Source organism: Melopsittacus undulatus, chromosome 1 (assembly GCF_012275295.1).
Source record: "Melopsittacus undulatus isolate bMelUnd1 chromosome 1, bMelUnd1.mat.Z, whole genome shotgun sequence".
NCBI lineage: Eukaryota > Metazoa > Chordata > Aves > Psittaciformes > Psittaculidae > Melopsittacus > Melopsittacus undulatus.
The window spans coordinates 129,715,306-129,736,547 of NC_047527.1; positions in this window are offsets into that span (position 1 = coordinate 129,715,306).

Here is a 21,242-nt window from a genome sequence, read left to right on the forward strand (position 1 = left end):
AAGTAACAATTAGCTGCTATTGATCAGTATGACGACAGTTCTCACAACACAGCAACATGTTCTAGGGTTTTGTTCAATCTGCTTTAAATGCGGTTCAGATTTTTGCTGCTTCTTTTAAACTGCTGTTCCAGGGGTGAATTCGCTAGGGTGAATTTGCTAGGGTGAAGATGGAAGGAAGAGTTAGATATATTTTGGCCTCACCCTGAGTCCTGAAAAGAATGTAGCATGTGATTTTACATTGTGAGATGGAACCACACAGGGTACATAGGCCCACTTACGGCTCTTGTGAAAGTGGGTATATGTGAGGCTGGCAAAAAACAGGAGCAAAATAGGCTGCTGTTAAGAAGTGTATCAGATGCTACTGACCACAGAATTGTTACCTTCACCTCTTTCCATCATCCAAAATGCAGTAGGGTAGCACAGGATTTATTTCTTTGTCTTTGGTGTTCATGAACTTCAGATATCTGTAGATTGCTAGCTATCTTGTTGGTACCTTAGTCATCTCTTAATGGAAGTGAATATACATACACTTTTTCCCTGAAAATAGTCTTCATATTCAGATACTGTTGTTGTTCTTCCATCGTACACACCTCACCATCTCATGAATGTTTTCCCACTAACACAGTGCCCATAACAGTATAAGACTCTGGCTGGTTGTCAACCTGTAAATTCTTGTGGTATTTTTTGGCTGTTTTTTTTTTTTTAACACTCAAACACTTCTAATGCATAAAAGCAAGAATAAGAGCCTCCTCCCTCGATTGCCTGCAGTTAGAGAATCCATTATGTTCATAGTATTATTGCGGAAAAGGCTAAGCATTTCTTAAAATTGATGTTACTGTTCCTGGTCAGGTATAGGATACTGCAATAGATGGCTGGCAAGCCAGGGCCAGCATGGTCATTCCTCTCTATGTTCATCAGCTGTGTAGAAAAGGCTGACTCCCTGTTCTCTGAAGCTGATGCATGGGCAGCACAAAATAGGCTTGTCTTTTTTTTTCTTTCCTCTGCCATTTTGCATTGCCAATTAATGTCTGACTCTGTCATTGAATATTCATGCTTTGGATTGTTTTTCAACAAATGTGTTGGGAATTGTGTCTTTCCAGTCCAAACCTCATTTTGTTACAGTGTTTTTGCCTATGCTTTAATCTCTCAGGATGCCTTTGTATTATTTGTCTTTGTTCTTACTGATACTTCCAGCTCCTCCTAAATTACTATTGTTAACTCATTATGATAGTGAATTCATTAAGATCATTACTTATTTCAAATTATTACTGAAGATGTTAAGCAAGACAAAACTATTCTCTTTCCTTGGGTAAACCTCTCAGAACACCTCTCATCAGTGCAATATGCTGTCTTTTCCTTGTAGTCACTTTCCAACCCACCAAATCCTCTTCTCTAGGATTATCTGAATCCATTTTTAAACTCTAATGTTGTGAGATGCAGCTTCAAGGGTATAATGAAATCCATGTAGGTTGGCTGCAGTCATTGTGAACCACTGCCAACAGCTTCATCCAACAAACATGTATTAGCTTGAAGTTGAAGGGATTCCTCAAGTGAATAAAGTTAAACATGTACTTCCAGGATTAAAGCCTTATTGGTATTTTTATTTTTTTTTTTCAAAGGAGATCTAATTAGTCTAGGAAAAGTATTCGTGGACTCAGAGATCTTAGTAACTTTCCTTATAAATTCACCTTTGCTATTTTTTTTTCCCCCTCTTTTTAAAATAGAACTTCTTTTATTTTTGGCCAAATTCTGAGTCCCCAAAATACTGTCAGCTTTCCTAAAACAATGATTACAAGAATTACATCATTTAAACTTAGGACTCAAGGATCCAGGAAAGGACAATTCTTTGCCTCAGCCTTCTCTCAAAAGAACCAGACCCTGCCCACTTGTGGTTCACTTGTACTTCAACTCTCTGTTCTGCATTACTTATTAGAAGTTAGATTGCAAACATAGCACATGTTCATGAGAACTGGGTTCAGACTTTGTCTCTCATGGGGTGTTAAACGGCAACAGTGCTGGGGTTTACAGATTTATATCCATGGGCATCTTTTCTAGGCTTGATAGCTTCAGTACCTTGTTACCTTTGAATTCAGACTGACCTCACTGGGGACTATGTCACTGCAGTGTTTATATGACATTATCACAAGGAAAGTGTTTTCTTTCCAGTACTGTACTCTGTCTCATTATGTAAATCATTATGATTTACAGGTTATGCCGTGATTACCCAAACTTTTCTAGCAGTCTGTAAAATGTGAGATCACTTGTTTTTTTTTTCATGGTTAAAAAATTAACAAAACCTGTAAAGACCAGAACCATAGCAAGAAATTGTGTTAGCTGGATTATGATATTATATCTTAATTCCAATCACAAAACATTAAGAACCCTAGCTTTCTCTAAACTGACTTAGATCTAACTATTAATCTCTGGACCTGGTCTATGACATGGTTTGGTGTGACATGGGTGACATGGTTTAGTGTGAGGTGTCCCTTCATGGCAGGGGGTTGGAACTAGATGATCTTAGGGTCCTTTACAACCCTAACTATTCTATGATTCTATGATTCTATGAAATTCACATGCAAGAATAAAAATCTCACATTATTTCCTAGGTTTCCTAAGTAATGGTCTATATGAATCTGTATAACCTCTGGATACATTCCATTTTCTATCGAGTGAACTATCTTTTATGAAAAGAGACCATTAAGATAATTTTAGCACAGTATATTATTGTATGCTTATGCGTTTCCTGGAAATAAAATGTATTTTCACTATAGCTCTGAGAAGATAAGGTATTTCAGCTTTACTCCATAGTTAGAAGGTAGATCTGCATGTTTTATTATTGATGTAACTTGAGAGATACATTTTAAGCCTTTTGTTTAAAGCACATTTAGAATTAAACAGGCCATATTCAAAGTAAATTATCTAGATAGATTTGAGAAAGAGAAAGGAGTCTGTTCATTTTAATTTACCTTCAGAAATATTTTACTTCTTGATGATGACAGCAGCTTTTACTGACAACTATTAATACATTATAAACACCCCATCAGAGTTATATAAAAACATGTCAGTTTTAAAGAGAACATCTTTGACAGCAAATTTTCTGATTGTGAAACAGCTGTGCCTCCAGTACAATGCATTAAGTAGTTTATTCCTTTTAGATAGTTAAATTGTGCATGAAATGTTGCTGGCGCAAGGGCTCCAAATCTGGCCTGATTAGCGAACATCTGTTACATTGGAAAAATTCATGTCTACCCTAATTAGCTGTCAGGCTGATGTACATCAGCCCTGATGGTGAGGGATCCTGTGCTGTTTAAGTCAAACAGGTTTCTCTCCTATCCCGTCACCTGCCCTTTCAAATCTCTTCCTCTGGTGTGTTGCTGTAATTAGAGATTGTTGGAAATACAATAGAGCAGGTTATGGTCAGTTATAGTCCCATCTGTGAAATTTTTTTATCCTCACATAATTTGCAGACTGACATAAAGCAGTGCTAGCAGTCAGGCTAAGAGTTCTATATATTTCTCTAATCCTAATCCATTTGTTAATCTGAAGACTTTTCATTCTCCTAAAGCCATCACTTTGTGATGATTGAAAGGAAAGCAATAATGGCCTGACCAATATGGTGTTTTCTTTTGTTTTTTATTTAATAACAGTATTTCTAGGTTGAGCATGAAATGTGTCAAGGAATTAAAGAAGTCTCATGAAAACAATGTTCCCTGCTATTGACAACAGTCTTTTTACAGTCTAGACAAACAATTTACTGAAGCAAGTATGGAAAAAATACACCTCATTTAGTGTCTATGTAGAGTTGTTTCATAGAATTTTTTAGGTTGGAAAAGAGTCAACCGCTGATATGTATTATATTAACATATATTTATGCATGCATATGTTTAAATTTCCATACTAGATGGTTATCCTTTAGCTTGGTGTTCCAACTATTTTGAATATGTTTGGAGGGGTTTGTTTATATTTTTTAATGATATTTTATTTTGTATTGTTAGAGCTTATTACTAGTAATGGTAGAAATATTATTTATTAAGGGTCTACTAAGTTTATATATTTTATACTGCAGTCCTATAATGCAGGTAACAGCTAAATACAATAATTCAGTTACTCAGACTGAGTAAATTATTGAGAGTCTGTTAGAGCAGGTACACAGGCTTAGTGTTGACTAAGAATCTAGTTTTATTAAATGAACATAAATCATGTTTTGATTACTGGCTTTTCCCTGTCTCCCAACAGTAAGGACTAAAGCCAAACTGAGAAACTCATATTTCTTAAATTAATTTCTTTGGCTTTTTCAACTCACACTTGCCAAAACATAGTTCAGTCCTCAGTTGAAAGTCATAGTTTTCTTGATCCTAAAATAGTTTTACACATGTGCAAGCAAAGTGTTAAAATATATAATAGGTTGATTAATGACACAGTAATTTATCCTCACTCATATAATTTCATATTAGGATATAGTCCTTTAATTTCAGTTGTAACTTTGTGGGCTGTTAGCTGTCTAGAAATTGGTTCTGTGAGATTCTTTTAAAATACGTTGAAAAGAATTCTTTTTCCACATTCAGGCACCTCCTCCATTATGTAGCCCTGTGCATGGAACTGAAAGGTGAATATTTGGAGTTGCATAATTTCTGACCAGGCATCCTCGTGGGACAGAATTGTTTCGCCTCCTTTCCCTCCTGTATCCTCTGGAAAAAAGAGCAGTATCTCTGCTGCTTTCCACCAAAAGAATTAATGTGGAGACCTCCAGCTTGATTCCTGTATCCACTGATACTACAGACTCTTTCTTCTCTCTCCTGATTTGACTCAGAGCTCCAGAAAAGTCCGGATAGTGTGCAGCTGATTATGAGAGGAGAGCTGGAAGAGAAACCCTGATGTAAGAATAGCATTCCCTCTGGATACTAGGCAACTCCTTTTTACTGTGGTCTGTGACTAGTAAGCATAAAATTGGTGAGAATTTTTGGAGCACTTGTGACATCAGAGATGCTCAGTCTTTGCATCACAGAACCATCTTTGCCTGCTTTCAGGCTCCTTGATATTCTCAGTTTACAAAAGACTGCATTTACACATCATATTGAGAAAATTACTTCGCCTGGAAAGCAGTAGTCAGTCTGATTTTTAAAAATTATTATCAGCAAATTAATAACATAAATTCTGTCATTTTTAATTCTTCATCCAGCTTGCAATAACTACCAGAGTGGCTAGTATGAACTCCATACTCACTCTTCAGCTTGTGTCAGTTTAAAATGGATTCAAGGTATTTATTTCACTTGTTGTTTCAAATATTGCTGCAATGGAATATCACTAAACTTAAATTATTACTGATCATTGACCTTCACATTAAATGGTGTCTAGAACAGTGATTATGATAGAAAACTTCAAAGCATAACTGAGATGCAGTTAAAGTTGGTTGTGTTTCAACATCTGAATTTATAGGTAAAGAAGGAGCAATTGCTCTGCAGAAGTTACAGTGAAAAATTCTTCTTTCAGGCAGCTGTGGATGGTATACATATACATGTTTGTGATGGTTGGTATTGCTGTCCTGCTGAAGCATTAGAAGAGAACCCACAGTAAAAAGGAATGGTCCAACTGATACATGTAATCTACATCATAAAGGAAGGCAAGTAAATGTGGTAATAATGTTCATGTGAACTGGTACCAACTAGACAGGGATGGTGAAGTAGCAGGTGAAAGAATAATCAAGGTGAAATTTATGTTCAGATATTAACTGCAGTTAGGATCTGCCTCCCAGTAGTATTCCCTTAGCTGAAAGTAGCACTTTGTTGCCGGTAGTGTTATGGGTATGGCAATGAGGCATGTTGAACATTCACAAAGTTTTTGAACTAAGGATGCTGAGACATGTAAAGGATGAAGACCAGTGAAAAAGAAAGTGCTGAGATTTATTGTAATATGTCAACTTAATGCCATATTGTGTGGATGGGAGAAAGGCAATAAAGGAGGATATTGTAAAAAGCAAATAGGACAAGAAAAGACTGGGAGCAAAAATAAGTGAAGAACCTTGCTTCAAAATAGAAGTAGATTGGAATTAAAGCTACCTTAGAACTGCAATTGTATATGTAGCCTTGGTGAGGGCTGGGCACTGAGGGAAGCTTGTAAAAGGAAGATTCAGCTCAAAGGTTTTTGGAATTGCAGCAAAACCTTATGAGTAGTTTAAATATGTACTTTTTCTGTTGTCCTTATCCATAACTTATTGTTCTATATGAATCAACAGAGTTGCATGCAATGTTAATTGCAATAATAATTTGTTTTGTTTTGGTCAAAATATTAGTCAAGTTGTAGTAAAAAATCTAGCAGATGTCTGGTGGGACATTTCAAACGTATCAAAGGAAAAGTAGGTATCTCTCTTATTTCTTATCTAATGTTTCCACTTGTGTCATATTTAACCAAGCAGCTAATGCTATACAAACCTGAATATAGTCTTCTTCCATTTAATAGGATAACAAAATAGTTAAGCATTTTTCACTTTGTGTTACAGCACTGAAGAGTTGGTGTTTTCTTTCTTCTCAGTTCTTTAGTGCTACCACTCCTGAACAACTGACTGATGCTGTTCAAGGCCAGCCATTTAAATGAATATAAACTATATAGTAGTTACAGATCTACTGCAGCTCAGTGTACAGCATTCTAATGGTCCTGTCAAGTGAATAGCAATGCCCAGAGTAGTTCAGTGGATCAGCCATTTCTAACTGCATGCCTGATGTAAAAAACATGACTCCAGGAGCTAACAACACTTGGCTTCTAGAACCTCAGAGTACATTTATAGAGCTCTGGAAAAAAAACAAAACAAAACAAAACAAACCCCGAAAAAACCAATGGCAGAAGTTTTTTGATTTTCTGAATCTAGCTGGAATTCAGAACGACAATGTCCTAGATGCCTGAACTTCCATTGACCTGATCATATCTTGAGTCAGACCATAAATGGTGACAATTTTTCTCTTTATAATGTTTTGGGATCAAGCATCTGATGAAGGAGGTGGGTTATTTCAGGATGTGATATCAGAGGAAAAGTTGTTACTCTCCTGTGTGATGTCAAAGAAAGGCATTACTGCTTTATTTGTCACTGCAGATCACTAAAAAAGAATAAATCATTAAATGTACACCATACATCAATTCTCCCTCACAATCTGACAAATTTATATCTGTCTTTAACATGGGAGCCATTACATGAGATATCAATTACTTCAAAAGTCATCTTTCACATTTGCCAGGCTTACACTGATAGAGATACATGAAGGTATCCTGCATCCTGCCCCAATACCTGAGGGAGTACCTACAGTTACCTTTTGAGGCCCCCTCCCCTAGACTGTAAACCAAACCCTAATCACAAGTGCATCACCTCATGCAGCTAACACATTTTGGTATAAATCTTGGGTATAATTTACATTGAAAAAGAGTGGATCGATATTCGAGTTTTATGTTTGGCTCCAATTCCCTGACATCAAAACACATAAAAAACATACTCAAGTGAAAAACAGTTTTGTTGGAAGAAGAGCTGAAAAAAATTAAATGTGAGTTTTGAGTTGACATAATCCAGGTTAAATCTAAAAAAGAAAAATACTTACTTTTGTAAAATAAGGGGCTATTTTAACACTCAGAGAATGTCACATCAATTGTAAAGCCATCAGCCTCAAGGCTTGTTGGTGATTGCTTCATATTTACTGTTAGTCCAGCAATGGAGATGGTACTTTTACAGTCTTTGGACAGACTAGTGAGTGTGACATTTAAAGTGTTGATTTTTGCAGCACTTATGTTAATTGTTGTAATTTTCCTGATGAACCACCATTCTGGTTCCCTGATGCAGCCAAGATAGTTTTACATTTTCTATGCAGGCCTCTTTGCCATTTGGTCTGTGTAGTGTCAGCTTCGAGTGCTACTGAAAGCAGACAAAATTGCAAGCAAATTGCATCAGATTGCCAACATTGTGAAAAGGTAAATTGCTTGCAAATCTATTTAAACCACTGCCCTATTTTCATCAGCTTCAGTACTTGGTATTCATGATTGCTTAATTGGCGACCTTTCCTATTGTGTAGTGCTTTATGGTGTAATGGAAAGCGATCTTTACCAAACCAATTACCCTTTTTTTCTCAGCACTACATTATTGCTGTGATTGCAACTGCCAGTCCTTTGTAAATGAACTTTCTGATTTCAATGATGTTTTTAAAATGTAAGATAGAAAAAAGTGGCATTCATATTGTGTGATGTTCTATTTTGAAGCCTCTTTGTAGTCACCATTGTCTGGGAAAATGGACTGAAGGGTTACACAGTACCTACAAATATCCATGTAACTATTATTAATATTATCATAATGTCTCCCTTTGTACAGCAGCTCAATTAGGAAAGGATAGGAGAAATATTTTGTCACCCTGTCAAGTACACAGGAAGTGTTTTTGATGCCTCTTTTTTGACACATACATTATCTTCACTAATAATATAAGATCCTTTTTTGAGACATGGAAATAAATATACAAAATCTTAGTTGTTACAATTCAAATCACTATGCATTTACAAAATGTATTTTTACAAAATCTTAGCTCTTCCAGACATTTAGGCATAAAATATTTTTAAATACTGTGGGCAATATAAATAAAGCTAAATATAAACCTTTCCTTGTGCTAGAACAGGGATGCCAGCTATTTGTCTTGTAAATACAGACATAGCGAAAGAAAAATATAATTCTCAAACTGTATGTTATCTACTTTAGTTTCAGCAATAATAGGATGCAAATGTTTGAATGTGTTTCTATGCAGAAAATAAAATTGAATTCTATAAAAATGACCATGCTCATTTTTAATTTTTTTTTGTAATGCAGGATACAGAAAAATACAGGATTCCAAGAGTTTGTGTATTTATTTATGTGATTTAGGAAATTATATCATTACTCATAAGTGGTGACACAGAAAGGGCTCTACAAGTAATCTAGTCATTCCCTAATATGGTACTGTAAGTGCAAATGGATGCATCATTCTACCCCCTACAGTTAAGAATTCTGTTGTAATGACAAAAAATTGAAAGGATTTATTTTACTCTTTGCCTTCTCTTTCATTTTACCAATTAAAAACCCAGATATTCTGACCAAGCTTCCTGATGATTTTAGTACTTTTGATGCAATGTAATGCTTTATTTACAGCTGTACTCTTAAGTAAAGCAAAGTGCTTCCACAACTGTATTTTCATATTTTTTATTTGTGTAAGACAAATATCATGGAAATCTACTGTATGGCAGTGTGATTCTGTTTCAAAACAGTGCAAAATCCTTTTTTTCCTGTATTTTAGAAAATTACAGAAATCTTCAAATCTATCTTTCCTTCATAAATTTGCGTATTGAGGGACTTACATATTTGAGTTCTGTGCCTGTAGCATAGAAGCCTGCATAAAGTACTAGGGATCTGTAGGTGTAAGTCATTCTATGTACAACCACCCGCGTGCACACACACACACACGCACAGAGCGTCTCCCAGCTCTAAGTAGCTTATAGTTTTTAGGGTGCAGGGGGAGAGGAAGTTAATATCTCAGCCTTTGTCGAGGGAAAGAATACAGCAATGAGAATTATCCCAACATAAAATAATTATTATTTTTTTTTTTAATTCAGAAATGTTTAGATGGGAGAAGTGACTGAGAGGGAGAAATCCAGGGATAAAAAAGTTTTGAACTTCTTCTCATATTTATGTTTTTATGTATACATTGTCAAGTATAGCTTGCTACTCCTCAACTTACTCCATGAGTGTTGTACAGGCACCCAAATGAAGGTGTCACCTCAGAATGGTGTTCTGTTCTTCAAAACACAACATGACAATGCAGCAGCAGTGAATAAGGAGGATGTTCAAACCTGGTATTACTAATGCACAGAACTGAATGACTAGCTGAAGAAAGTAGACACTGATGAAGCCAAAAGGTGAGGAGGGAGTTTCAGCTTGATGCAGGGAGAAGAGTGCAGGTGCAAAGAGAGGCTGTGGCTTTGAGATGGGGCAGTGCAGGTTCAGTAAATCATCAAAATAATAGAAGTGGTGGCAAGATTTGGATAGGCTGATTTAGTGGGATAAAGGACAGACAGCAATACAAGAATCTTGGGCTGTCAAATTGAGCTGAAGGGTCTTGTGAGTTACAATGTGCATATAGGGAATGACAGGAAATTCAAGGAATTTGCTGCAATAAATTGACACTGATGGTGAAACCCTCTCTGTGAGTGTGAAGAAGTTTCATGGCATAAAATAGATTCTGTCTCCATACTGTAAAGTGGAAAATTCCAGATTGTGTAAAATAGCTAAACAGAAACAAGGAACTACTATGTAAATCTTGTCCACAGTTCCCTGTTAGTAATTAGTTCTTTGCTGAATAATGTTTTTTAAGACTTAGTTGTTGCAGCTTTCAGGATTGACTCTTTGCTTCAGTGTTATAAATGCACTGTTAGCATAGTCACAGCAAGTAAGTATTGAGATCCATGACTACACTTTTGTCCTGAATACACCTTTAAATGAATACATTTATTGGTGGGCTACAAGACTTCTGCCTCGCTGCACTGATATGTTTGCTTATATTATTGTTAAGTTTAAAAATCCCACACAGATATTGTGAAATAATTGTAAAATTAGGGGACAAATTTTTACCGCAGCTTGAGAGCTGCAAGGATCCACAAGGCCTGCAAATCTATTTTTTTCTATCTTACTTTACAAAAAGTAAGAGCAAATCAATACATTCAGAGGAGCACATATTGACATCTTTTTAGCCATTTTATGGTGGAATGTCACTGAGCATTGCTGAGTTTATAAAAGAAGGCCCAATGAGATCCATGTATTTTTAAAGTACTTGTCTATGTGTGTTTATCTATATAAAATGTATGTTCTGATTTTCAGGATGCCTGATGGTGAGCAGAAATTTGGCAGCATGAGCTCTTTGATGGATGGTTCTAAGCTGAACTAAGCAGAAACTGTCTTGGAAGTGTCCCTGTCCTTGCTTGTTTACTACTCAAAAAGGTAAGTGGGCACATCACTGAAGTTTAAACTGAGTGTAGATAAAAGGAATCAAACAACAACTTGTCTTGAGAATCTTTATTATGTCTAAATAATGTTATTGTATTCAGAGTAAGTATCCCAAGATTAATCCTACGGAGAGTATGTGTATGCTATTTCTGTAAATTAATACTATTTTTATATGGATATACAGTTTTTGCCAGTTTTTTCATACAAACATAAGCTTTTTCAGTGCTTTTTTGATATGGAGTCTGTAGGGACTTTGTTTTCCTGTGTAAAACTTAACGTTTTAAAAGACAACCACTCTATAAATTCTGTCATGCCATCAGCAGCTGGGTAAAACTTTGCTTAATTAAAAAATTGGGTATTGTTGGAAGTCTATTCAGCTGCAGGCTGATGATAAGCATTGAGGGACTGCTTTGTATGTCTCTTTAAGTTTGTAAAGCTCCTTGATATCCCTTGGAATAAAAATGATACTTAGATAAAAGATATCATTTGTACTAACTTACAATTCACATAGCAATATGTAATCTCTCATGAACTTTATCAGTATGACACGACAGCAAAATTCTATCACAAAATTTCCACATTTTCCTGTAAATGAAAAGAGGGTGTTCCTCTGTGACAATATTTGGTTTTATTCTCTCACATTTATGCCCTAGACTAAATTATAGTATTTTGTTCGCAATTTTTTTGTCATATCATGTTAGCCTAATATACCACTAATACCATTTTAATACAGAAATGTTAGTACTCCTACTAACTCGAATAATACAGTAACTTATCACATTAGCCTGCTATGACTTTTTCTTGTGGCATCAGTTACTACTATATAATTACATTTCTACCTTATGTTCAGTCTGATAGGCACCACAATTGTCTATACTTCTGCATTTGAGACCCTACATAAGCATCATATTATGAAGTTCTACAAATGGAGAGATGTTGATTTAGTTAGCGAACTACAGTAGCATGTTTACATGTAACTGTGAGTCCAGCCTGGTACAGTGCAATAGTTATGCCTGAAAAGTGAACTTTTTGTGGTTTTAACTTACAAAAAAGAAGAAAGGAAAAATATGCTTCCTGTAAAACAAATAAACAAAACAAAACCGTGCTTGCACCAGCAATACTGGAGTAACTGGAGTGTAAACTGTAGTTTTAGTAGCATTAAAGTCATCACTTGGGTTCATGTTGTAAGTATTTAGCCCAGATTTATAAACTAAATATTCATTCTGATATATCATTTATTTGCAGCCCGCCAAAGATGAGTGGGAAACTTTATGTTTTCTCATGATCAGATCACTGATGAGACACGTTCCCCAACAAAATACATCAGGAATGATGCCTATCCCTACCATTAACATATATTGATATTAAGAAGTATTTATCCATAATTTTACTTTCCTAACCCACTTTCAGTATCCCTCTTTGTAACAGAAAGCTAAGAACTTGTAGGACATTCAATATCTTTACTCAGAGCTCTCTAATTATTGGTGAATTCAGTATTTTTTGATTTCTTTGTGTAGCTGTATTGTGGTTTTATAGATTGAGTGTACCTTTGTCTACATGTGCCCTCAGGCTCTCAGAAAATGAGATTCATCATTTCAATGAATATACACTAAATATAGCTTGATCAATTATAAAACATTTTAACAAAGAGATTATAAGAGGTCAATAGACTAAAGTATAAAGCAATTTTTTTAAACAGTGTAATTTCCTTTGGATAATTGTTCATTTTGAATTGCTAAGAAGTGTACATGTTCTTTTACTCCTGGAAAAAAAACACTGGTTAAACAAAAAGAATTCTTGGAATTTAATGGGAATTCTAGTGCAAATCTGACTAATGTAGTTAGTAAATAATCTCAGCAGCACTGGGGGTTAGCCTCCTAGACTGGAAGGCTGATGGTTTGAGGCCACTCATCCCGTGTTGAGTAGTTGCTCATGTAGGGCATGGTGAGCTTCTGGTGGGCTATGACCTTTAGTGGAAGTGCAGCAGACTTCAGGGTAACATACTCCAGTGCCTCCGTCTCTTGGCTTAAGGGATGCTGAGGTTTCTCCAGGCAGAGATAGGGATACCTTTCAGAACTGTCCATATTGTTTTTCTGGTTGATGTTGTGTATCTTGCATGGTATGTTCTACAGGTAGCTCAGGTATATGAAGATGCTGAAGGAAATATGATGTGTGATGCTGCATTTGTTGTGACTCAGCCAGATATATTCAATTTATGCAGGTGGCAAGTGTTCTGGATTACTAGTGAGTATAACTTTAAGCCTTCATGAAGAATGTTGTCTCCTACTTTGAAGATTCTCAGTATAAATGCAAATGATTGCAAATTTTATGTGAAAGTGAACCTTTCATTTTTAGAAGTGGATGAAGTTTTTATGGTTTCTTTTGCTGTTCCAAGTAGCCCTATGAATCTCAGGGATTTAGAAGATCCTGTGAGGCAGGAATCCAGTGAAGACATTGCCCACATCTGATGCATGCTGTGTGAGCACTGCATCCGTTGGAGAGCTCTCCTCCCAGTGTGTCTGCCAGGACAGACTTCCTGTCACACCCATTGCACAGGCTGCAAACTGAACAACCCTGCCTGGCTTTAGCAAGGGATGAATTAGTCTAAAGAGACTAAAAATGAAGCTGGAATGAATTGACTTCTGGGGTAGAACATTTCACATATTTCTGAGAGAGTTTAGAAGGCCAGCTGAGGCAGGTAATTTTTAGAATTCAAAAGTCAAGCAAGGAATTGTCTGTTTTCATGCTAACTAGTCTGTGGTAGAGATAGGCACAGGAGTTGAGCCCTGAGACCCCTTGAGAGACTTGTGCCCTGGATGATTCACAGTATCTTTAAACAGTCCAGAATTTTTACACATATGTACTCAACATTGTTTGAGATTAGGTTCCTTGAAGAGGCTTCAGGTTAGGCTGACAAGCAGACGCAGTCATACTTGAAATGTTTTATTTATACCCAAACCCAGAGATTGTTGGCAGTTATTCAATAATTGTTTTTCTAGATTAAAAACTGGGCCACTGCCTTTAGTCAGAGATCGTGCTCTCTTGGAAGACAAGCCAGTTCAGTGTCCTTTTCTAATCTGCTGGTTATGACATATGTACATGTTAGTGTCTGCAAATGCAAAAGTAAAATAAAATTGTCTGAATTTAGAACTTGTCCTTGTCCTCATTTTGGATAATACAGAATTCTTTTCAGGCTTCTACTGAGAGCAGCCAAGTGCCCAGATGACGTGAGACTATTCCATAAGAACCAGGGAGAACCAGGGAGCTAAAAAATGCAGAGACAGTATCAGGGAGAAAAAACACCCGCAGGGAAAATAAGTGCAATATCTCTCATGGAAGATGATATCTTTCTAATTTTTTGAGGGTTGGTCCTGCTGTGTCAGACAATCACAAATGAAAGGAAAAGAGAATAAGTAAAATAAATCAGTGCTTGTCATACTGTTTTTTGAAACCATAGTAATTTACTATCATAGTAGTTGAGGGCAAATCATACTAAGGTTTCATAAATACAGCATTTGTTTTTCTGCATGTTGTCATATTTCTGTGTTTCAGAGTTTGGATTGCAAATCAGCTATCATTTCATCTTTCTACCCATTTGGTATTGGCTTTATTTCTTCATCCTTGATTCAAGATCAATCCAAAATTTACATGTTTTTACTTCCACTAGCACGAAGAATTAGGGCATGAAAAAAGCAGAATCCTCTGCTACTATGTGTATTTGCAAACCTTTGTCAACAGTTTCCATTCTGGTGGCACAACTTTGTTTATTAGCTTTCAACACAGTGAAGTGTGTACAGGACCCTTAATGAAGTAGGAATGTAATAAGAACAATTCGAAGACTGGAAAGTGTTGCCTGTGGCTTCATGAGTATCACAAAGGCAGGTTCAGCCAGGTTCATTTTAACCAGGAAAACTTGTTTTTGTTTTCACAGACAGAATAAAAGGTCTCAGGAGAAATACCCAGTGTAAATAAAACCCCATCCAGGTAAGGAAGCAGTACAGTCTGTAAGACAGGAACAGCTGTTTTACTGAGTGATGTTAAAATTAATATCTGTGTATGAGGATGGAGATCTACAGATTCTTATGTCTTAGCAGCGCATGAAGCACTTGAGTTTGTTCCAAGGGAATGTTTTACACTATACTGCAGGCACCCCAGTTATGCTAGATAGTTTTTAAGTCCTGTTTTACTAAATATAAGTGGTTGAACTTTGCGATATGTTGAACTTCCCAGTCCTCTTAATGAAGGCAAAAGGAGCAGAAGGTACTGAGTTGTACAAAAAATGTGTAATGTCTAAAAGAATTTTCCCCATGTTATTTTATCAGATGATTAAAAATGAAAAAGACCCCCCTACCAAAACCCTACAAAAAATATTCTAGGTTTTGGGGCATTCCCTATCCATTTCACCTCTTGGTCTCAATGTTTCTTTTAGGTGCTGAAGTAACCAGCAAACCACTGCCTGAAGGAGATGATAGGCTTGAAGTTGCAAAAACTTGCTGATCCTCAATCCGTACCAGATATGTTAGTTCTTTCTCAGCTCGTTTCTTGATGTTTTCCTTCAAGCAAAATATGGCAAGTATTTTGTAAAACAGGTCTCTCATTTGAGCCCACTAGCAGATCTTGAGGTCTGTAGCACAGAGGAGATCCATCTTCCTTCTTTAGTGTAAAAAGTCAGTTGGGAAGCGATCCCCAGCTAGAAGCTAAATTGTAGTGTGGAAGCAACTTAGCTTAGCCAACAACTGCCTAAGCATCACAGCTCGTGTCTTTTCTGTAATTATTGCATTTAAAACATCTAGTTACTTGCACAAAAGAGCTTCCAGATACAGCAATTTCCACGAAGGGCTGTTTGGAAATGTAGAGGCCCATCATTTAGCTCTGATATTGTTGGGTTGTCAGAATTGATCATAGCTCTTGACAGAACACCTCTAGCTTTTTTTATGGAGTGCATCAGAGCGACATTTCACATTGTTTAAGTAGGAGTGATCTGTTGGTTTATATTTTATCTAAAACTGTGGAGGAGATGACCTCCCTCAGGGTCTAAATACATGGATCCTATGTGCATGTTATAATTAATAGTAGAGCTGGGAGACAAATTCGTAACAAGGGGCCGAAGAGCTGGGCAGAGCAACTTGTCAAAAAGAAGGAAATTCCACTACAGATTAGCTTATTTTTAAGGATGTCAAGCTCTACATACAAACATGATATATTGCTTCCTTGTAATGTCTGTTTAGGCCCAGATGCTCGAGGCACTGTCAAGGAGTGCTGTAAATTTTGTCTGAGTCAGGGCAATTCTGATTGATCTCTGAGTGTAAAATCGATAAGAAGACACTGTCATTTTCTTAAAGGATGAGCTAGAAAAGGAAAATAAATTAAGACTCCACTGAATGTCTGTCTCCAGTGCTCATTAATTCAGTGTGGTCTGTACTTTGTTAATGTTATGTCCACAGCTTTAATCTTCCAGGTGCTCTTCTTGCAGATAGTCGACAGCAGTCCTTTATTACATTATGTATATTTCATCCACATGTGGTGGGAATAAAGTGTCTGCCCTCTTGTTTCCATTAGATCCTGATTAATCCATTTTATTATTTTTCAGAAATACATCACTTGGGTACTGATTAACTTAAAAATGGAAAGCCATTGTCTTTCTTGCATGTCCTTCATCAGAACTAACACAGTGTCTGCTCATTTGTCTTGAGTTGTTACAGTGACTACCAAGCATTTCCCCTTATGTAATATACTTCAGGAAGATTAATTTACTTCTGCTCTTTTTCTGTTTCTTTTTTGTCTACTAAGACTTTTTTGACATGTTTTTAAGTCCCTCCCAGCTCCCACTCTCCTGCCTCCTCTTAAACATTTTTATAGCATGCACGGGAGCTGGATGCTAAAACTGACCATTATGATCTTCAAACGAGTCACCCAGTGCTGCTGCAGATATAACTCCACTCTGGGGTGACTTTCTGCAAGTGTGAATATGAGCACAGTGGCTTGTTTCTTAAAAATAACAATAGTCACTTTAGTCCCACAACTTTCTCATGCACAAGCAGTCATGTTGAAGTAAAAAGGTCTGCTAAGGAGAATATGGACTACTCAGATGAGTAAATGTAAAAGATATTATAGGACAAGATGCTGTTATGCTGAAATATAGGATTATTTTCATAGCCAAGCTGTCATTTTCCCTTCTTTGTGTGTAGAAATAACTTTTAAATGTAACTAAGTGTTCATTTTATGCTTCTATTTCTACTTCACAATGTTCAGATCAGGACGCAAATGGCCTTACTGTTATTGCACATTCAAACGCAATAGCTATTAATGATGAAATATAACATGTAAATAATTTTTGACGAGAAAAAAATGTTTTCTATCTCTTTCTTTCTCCTTGCAGCCATTCCTAATAACTAAATATGCTAGTTACTCATAAGTTCATTATGTACCTCTAGGGTGCCTTGATTGGGAAAACAGACAGCAGTAGTTAAAAAAGAAGACCTCTTGGCTTCAACAAGCATTTCATTCATATTCATGAAGTATCTTATTCCTGTTCCTTAACAAAGCACAAGACACACCAACTAATTAATTGTCATTGAGAAGTCATTGGTGAGACTAGATCTTGGCCTGTCTGTTTCCTAGTTGAACAGGCTTCACCTAAGATAAAGGAGTGGATTCAATGATCTCATCAAGCAATCTGTAACATTTTATCTGAAAATTATCCATCAGGAGTTTTTAATATATTCACTGAATTTTCAATTTTTAGAGAAACTCATAAAAGCATTTTAAAGCTGCAGTTACTATATCTAGAACTGAGTATGTCCAGCTAAACTCTAAAATGTTTTGTGCTTCGTCTGTGTTTATCTTTGAAAAGTCAACCAGTAGGTCTTTTTTCTGGTTATATGTCAAAAATTCATTCTTTGGGAATAGCTCACTACAGATGGTAGCTCTCCAGAAGAGGTTGAACTTTGATCCAAATCTAGTGTTCTTACCAAAAGACTACCTTCCAGTATCATCTAAAGTATGAATGTTGCTTCTATTATATACACTGTCAAAGCATCTTTTATAGTATTTAATTTAAATTGTGGATTTTATCGCCTTTGTGTGTAAGGAGAATAGAACCTGATTTGCACTGGATTTGTGTGGCCTTATCTCCAAGCTCCTGGAAAGTCTTGACTTCATGAGGTTAGTGGCAACACTGGCATTAATTTTCTCAAGAGAAGTAAGCAAAGGTGAGGTCATGGACAAAAATGCTTCAGGGCAGAGACAGGATATAGATCATCCAAGCCACACATTAAGATAGTCTAGTTTTTTACACACAAAAAACTGCAAACTTCCCTCAGACAATAACATTCCACTTTAGGAGGAAAATTATGAGAAAGTAAATGCAGAAGGTAGCCCCAGATACAGAATTGCCTCTGGGTTAGATAAACACTGATCTGATTATTGTCTGAATTACAGATCTGTAAACCCCTCTGACAGCCAGCTATTTGCAAAGGCAATAAGCATTTGTGATAGGAAAGGATTTCGTAGTGGTTATGCTGCCTAGCCACATATCTAGATCAGCTGAATTTGGGAGTCAAGTCAGAAAATCTCCATCAAAATAGAATTGCTCCAACTGTGCGTTATTGAACAAGTATATTTTTCAAACACATTTTGAATGTGACTGAAATACTGCAGTAAGTTTATAAACTGTATCATAGTAGACATTTTTATACTGTCCTTGAAAAATGCACCTATAGTTGAGTGGATGGAATGGATTTAATAGTAATATATAATATAAATACCAATAGTAAATATATAAAGCTATGTATATAATGCACATACCAAATGACAGTACATATATATCCCAGATTGCATTATTTATATGAGGCCCTCTGCCTGTTATCCAGAGCTTCTGCTCTGTGTGTACTTTAAACAGTCGAAAGAGTCAAACCTGTGCAAGTTCATTTACCCTTGTTCAGAGGGTAACATTTGACATCCCTTGCAAGTGTCAAAGTTTTAAAAGTTGTGCCTGTATGTAATTGAAGGATTGAGCATATTTTTTGTGAACTTATTTTAGTACAGAGGAGCTGTTCTGACTTCTGAGTTGCATGTTTAGTGCTTAGAGAGAAGAAATACCTATTTTTTTGCACAGGAAAAAAAAAGCCAACAAATAACCACACTTTTATTACCAGAAGAAACAAAAGAAACCTTATTTAAATTAAACTAGTGCTAAAGTGATGTCTGCTGCCTTTATTATTTGCTTAGTATTCCCACTGATTTAAGTAAGTGAACTTACTAATTCCTGTCCTGTTCTTCCATCACGTGACAAAGCTGAAAAAGCAATAGCTGTGATCCCAAAGTTGATACTGAAATTCTTAATGTAGCCAGCAGGGTAATAGAAATGTAGGTGTGGGCCAAGAGACTTAGACTAGTTTTCTTCTGGAAGTAGTAAAGGATTTATTAAAAACTGGCAAAAATGGTGGCTAGCTGCTTTTCAACCACAATTCTTGACAGGGTTAACTACCTCTTTAAATAGGATTACATCTGTACTAAGGATTTATTTATGAGTCTCTTAAAGTTTTGTTCACTCAAAGTTACATGAACTCCATGGAAACAACAAAATCCAAATCAAGTTAAATCAAGCTGATTTAAGCACTAGCAAAAAGAGGTTAGTTGCACAGAGCATATTGATGTGTATCTGTTAATAAAGGGGTAATAGCATAAAAGACCTAACGTGCTCTATTATCTGTGGTTACTTACAGGTTTTTTAATCAGTGCAATCACATCATGGTGTTCTAAACAAAATTATTTAGATAGGAAACACTTTTGATTTTGAAAATGGAATATTGCTTTACAACTTTACAATGAAGCATTAGTTATACACAATGAATAGTTAATGTTAGAACGTCACATGTTTCTTTCTTTATTTATTTTTGTTTAACCAGTCTGTCAGATTGGTTTGGGATAGATAGCTGAAAAGGAAGATGGCATGCAAATTGCTGTGGGATGGGGGCATACAGGGATAAAGAAGAGCTGTGGATATCCAAACAGATATCCAAGTGCTTTTAAAGTGGTGCATTGGCCCCAGTGGCAAAAGCTAAATGGGAAATAGGAAAATTAAGAATTTACATACAAATCATAAGGTAAGTTTGAACTTTGGCATGGTTAATTCAGCTGGCTCTGTCAAGCTGATGTGATGTTTATCATTACAATGAGAAATATGCATAGAAAGGGTTCTGTGCAGATTTCAAGATTAATTAACAAGAATTACCTGTTTTGTTACTGTCTTGGACAATCCAATATTTATCAATTGAATTTTGCATTTTGGCTGTTAAACATTTCGGAATAAATTTTCAAAGCTCTGAAATTTACCCACAGCTTTTCTGTGAGCACTGGTGGAAATAGATAGCTGGTATAACAATCACAACATTTCATAACACTCAGCACATAGCTGCAAGGACTCACCACTTTTTCTGAACAGTAATTCATTCCTTCTTACAAGGAACTCCTGCTTCTTACATATGAATGTCTGCAAATTTATAAAAGGCTGGGTGCTATTGAAACCAACAGGTTAGTTTCCTTTGACTTCAGTGGGGGGCAGGATTGATCTGAGAATGTAAAGAGATTGATGTTCTTTATGATTGTTCATACTGAGAAATAATAATGAGAACATGTTTTACAGTATGTGTACTGCATGTGGTTCCTATCCCAAGAAACCTCAGAACTGCTGTACAGTTATATAGCCATGGTATGGCTGGAATCAACGTCCTTTCGGATATGCATAGCAGCAGGAAATCGAAATACATGATTTTACTGTGTCATGAATCTCCTTTTCTACTAGACTATTTGAAACAGCAGTAGATGATTTAATTTTGTGAATTTTAAAGCAATGCTTGTTACAAAGTAGGATGTCTTCAACAGTGACTACTATTGTGAGGATCTTAATGTAGTGGCTTTATGAAATCATCATGATAATATCTTTCCCCCCTTTCCAGTGTTTTCTTAAACAATTTGTCTTAATCTGGGGAGCAGTTGAGTTCCTGTGCTGAAGCAGAATTCACCTTTCATTTATCATTCAAATTAAGGTACCAAAAGAGAAAAATATTTCTCTGTAAGTCACTGGTATTAATAATCTTAGATATTTGAATCAATTGCCTCTTCACAAGATATCATTTTGAGACACATTTTTGATACAGCATCTGAAAGCACAGCTGTTGCTTCAGGTAGTTTTGCTGTCAGTCCTTAATAAAAATGGAAAGTTGTTAAAAAAACCCCAACAATGAAA